General features: G+C 45.8%; 1 pseudogene; it reads left to right on the top strand.

Annotated features, from left to right (window-relative positions):
• Positions 1-4,409, top strand: part of LOC112070524 (CUGBP Elav-like family member 2) — a 63,742-nt pseudogene that overhangs the window by 43,863 nt on the left and 15,470 nt on the right.

The raw sequence follows: 4,409 nt of genomic DNA on the forward strand, positions 1-4,409 counted from the left end.
CTCTGGATCACACCAACGATTGGCCCCCCCCATTGAACCTTTACACACTATTATTCAAAACCTCATTTCCCCTGTCACGGACGGGAGTGAGACCCTTAAGGGGGAAAGAGAGGTGAAAGGATAGGAAGCGGGGTCCTGGACCTCTGGGGTGTGGACAGGGGCGGGGCGTCCGGGCGTTGCGACGGCAGGAGAAGGTAGCGGGGGCGGGCGAGTGGCACTGACTGCGCGGCGATGACGCGTTGGCGCCTGCGGCTGCCAGTAAGGGTGGCGACGCGGCGTGTCCTCTTACAGCCAGATACTGCGGCGGTAATGAGGCCGCCCAGCCCCGTCAGACTCCCCCCAAAAGGTGTGGCGTTGTTTTGCAGCTGCTGCACATCCATTGCTGAGCTAGCTGCTGCTGCAGGCGCCGCTGCTCTTGTCCTTCTGCGTGTCAGCAAACTTCCACCCAAATGGGAGCACGAGCAGCCCTGGGGAGGGAGAGGAGCCGCTGGAGAAAGGGAGACAGCGTTTCAGTAGTTAGCACAAGCATTTCTGAATTCATGGTTCAAAATATCAAAACTTATCTTCTCGGGGTGATCCAATAAGAGGTCTTTCCCATGTCTAATATCGTCRTCCTATTGGGTCACAGCGGTGATTGATTGACAGATTGGCATGTGGTGTTTCAGAAGCCTCATTCCCCCTCCCCGCTTCAGTACTTTATAGCATTTCAGAACCCCCCTCTCAACTCATTCTTAGGACCCCCTTCCTYCGGTAGCCTCTTTCAGAACTGACCCTCTTCCTCTTTCACTCTGAAACCTTCTGTCCCCAACTTCTCTGAAACAGACCAGTCTACTCTTCCTTGAGTCCCCTTCATCACAGCTAGGATCTTTCCTGAAACTGTAAACGTGTAAATAGGTGTACAAGGTGTACAAAGTTGTAAATGTACTGCAGTAAATGTACATAAGCCTTTGAGGTTTTTTTTGACAGTTACTCTCAGTGTTCTATTCTGAAATTGTACATGTCTCAGTGACTCAGTGGTTAGATGCACAGTAGTAGATGTCATATTCAATGTTTATATAGCCTATAGCCCACATGCAGTAATGCTACCAAGATCATGATGATACTAGCAGAGCTGAGATAGTGAGGGTGATCACTGTTTGCGTTTCCAATCCCTCCTCCTCACTCTGTTTCTCTCTCTTTTATTATTTTCCTATCTATCTATCTATCTATCTATCTATCTATCTATCTCTCTATCCATCTATCGCTCCTCTCTTTCTTTCTCCCTCAGTTGCTTCAGCAGGCCACCTCCTCCAGTAACCTTGGAGCCTTCAGTGGGATCCAACAGATGGCAGGTGAGTCCAGTAGATGTACACACACAGACACACACACACACACACACACACACACACACACACACACACACACACACACTGAGTGATATTGTAGAAACTATGCTGTAGTTTTCTAAGATGTCGCTGTTGTTCAGATGAGTCTGTTATCCATCAGGACAGAAGAGTGTACTTGGCCTCAAAGGAGGGATGTTTAGTCCGGTATTAAGGCAACAGAGAAGGAAAATAGAGAGAGATGAGATAGGAGCTCTGCTCACTGTTTCCCCCTGCTGGTCTCCTTTGTCTTTTCCTCTGCATGTTCTCCTACCCACACTCCCACCTGTCTCTCTCCATCCTTTATCCTCTTTATCCCGCTCCTTTGTATCTGTATCTCCCCTCCTTCTTTCCTTCAATTGCTTTCTCTGAATCCCTCACCCTGTCATCCCACCTACCCCCCCCTCTTTCTCCCGTCCTCCTACGCCCTGCCTCTCTCCCTCTTGCCGCCTCACTCCCACCCTCTCTCTTTCTCGCTCTCTCCCTCTCCTTGGGTGCTCAGTAAGCTGTCAGCTCCTAATTGTAGACTGTTTAGCTGGCTGACAGAGAGAAGCAGAGGTGGAATATTTATAGCAGCTATTGGCACAGGAGTACTGTAATTGCCAGCACCGCTGAAGGAAAACCACATTTTAATAAGTAGTGCAAAACTGAATGGATTTGAGGAACTGGTTGTTGCAGGGTAGAAATAATGTATTTCTAAAGTAGTAAGCTCATTGGCTCAAGTAAAAAAGGTATTTATTTATTTATGTCTTGCAAAGGAGGTGGGTTGAGCGTTCTGGACTTTTTTTTAAGAGACCGTAATGTTGGTTGATGTGGTGTAGTTGAGTGAGGATGGGCTCTGAGGATCTTTTACCTCAGTGAATGGCTGTTAGAACTCTCTCTCATATACACACACACACACACACAGACACACACACACACACAGCTACAGAAATGCTCAGGGACTTGGAACTGGAAGCGAAATCGCGGCTGCATTCCGGAATCCTTTTGGCCGTCCATCTGTCGCTGGGCAACCGTACATGATTGGCAGTAGATGTGAGACAGCTCAGTGACATCTGGTCCCAGTCTTCAGCATGAGGAGTCGGAGAGCTGTGAGAGGCTCAATTACCCCAATGAGCATTCAATTAGAGCCAGCTAGCTAGCTAGCGCTTACGATAGAGCCCCGGCCCAGCTCAGTCCAGGCGGCATACAGAGGCTCCCTAAAGCTATACAGCCCAGAGTACACAGCACAGCCTAGCACAGCACAGCCTGCCAGCTATATTGCCCCAATACTGGAGCTTCCTCTTTCTGATACAGTTGAAGTAGGAAGTTTACATACACCTTAGCCAAATACATTTAAACTCAGTTTTTCACAATTCCTGACATTTAATCCTAGTAAAAATTCCCAGTCTTAGGTCAGTTAGGATCACCACTTTATTTTAAGAATGTGAAATGTCAGAATAATAGTAGAGTGAATGATTTATTTCAGCTTTTATTTCTTTCATCACACTCCCAGTGGGTCAGAAGTTTACATAAACTCAATTAGTATTTGGTAGCATTGCCTTTAAATTGTTTAACTTGGGTCAAACGTTTCTGGTAGCCTTCCACAAGCTTCCCACAATAAGTTGGCCGCGCGCGCAATCCATCTTTAATATGGACAGAACCGCTGTCTATAATATCAAACTCTCCACGGTACCTGTTCATAAAGACTGAGATCTAAGGAAGCTATTCATGTGCAATGTCTACACTTCTTCTGGAACGTTGTCCTGAAAAAACCATTTACACTTGAAGTCTACATTCACTTAGGTTGGAGTCATTAAAACTTGTTTTTCAACCACTCCACAAATTTCTTCTTAACAAACTATAGTTTTGGCAGTCGGTTAGGACATCTACTTTGTGCATGACACAAGTAATGTTCCAACAATTGTTTACAGACAGGTTATTCACTTAATTCACTGTATCACAATTCCAGTGGTCAGAAGTTTACATACACTAAGTTGACTGTGCCTTTAAACAGCTTGGACAATTCAGACAATTATGTCATGGCTTTAAAGATTCTGATAGGCTATTGACATCATTTGAGTCAATTGAATGTGTACCTGTGGATGTATTTCAAGGCCTTCCTTAAAACTCAGTGCCTCTTTGCTTGACATCATGGAACATCAAAAGAAATCAGCCAAGACTCAGAAAAAAAATTGTAGACCTCACAAGTCTGGTTCATCCTTGGGAGCATTTCCAAATGCCTGAAGTACCCACGTTCATCTGTACAAACAATAGTACGCAAGTATAAACACCATGGGACCACGCAGCCGTCATACCGCTCAGGAAGGAGACGCATTCTGTTCTCTAGAGTGAACGTACTTTTGGCGCGAAAAGTGCCATTCAATCCCAGAACAACAGCAAGGACCTTGTGAAGTGCTAGAGGAAACAGGTACAAAAGTATCTATATCACAGTAAAGCGAGTCCTATATCGACATAACCTGAAAGGTCGCTCACAAGGAAGTTGCTCCAAAACCACCATAAAAAAGCCAGACTACGGCTTGCAAATGCCCATGGGACATAGATCATATTTTTTGGAGAAATGTCCTCTGGTCTGATGAAACAAAAATAGAACTGTTTGGCCATAATGACCATCGTTATGTTTGGAGGAAAAAGGGGAGGCTTGCAAACCGAAGAACACCATCCCAACCGTGAAGCACGGGGGTGGCAGCATCATGTTGTGGGGGTGCTTTGCTGCAGGAGGGACTGGTGCCTTCACAAAATATATGGCATCATGAGGGAGGAAAATTATGTGGATATATTGAAGCAATATCTCAAGACATCAGTCAGGAAGTTAAAGTTTGATCGCAATGGGTCTTCCAAATGGACAATGACCCCAAGCATACTTCCAAAGTTGTGGCAAAATGGCATAAGGACAACAAAGTCAAGGTCTTGAGTGGCCATTACAAAGCCTGACCTCAATCCTATAGAAAATTTATGGGCAGAACTGAAAAAGCGTGTGCGAGCAAGGAGGCACAAAACCCGACTCAGTTACACCAGCTCTGTCAGGAGGAATGGACCAAAATTCAC

The sequence above is a fragment of the Salvelinus sp. IW2-2015 genome, unplaced genomic scaffold (assembly GCF_002910315.2).
Source record: "Salvelinus sp. IW2-2015 unplaced genomic scaffold, ASM291031v2 Un_scaffold1350, whole genome shotgun sequence".
NCBI classification, from domain to species: domain Eukaryota; kingdom Metazoa; phylum Chordata; class Actinopteri; order Salmoniformes; family Salmonidae; genus Salvelinus; species Salvelinus sp. IW2-2015.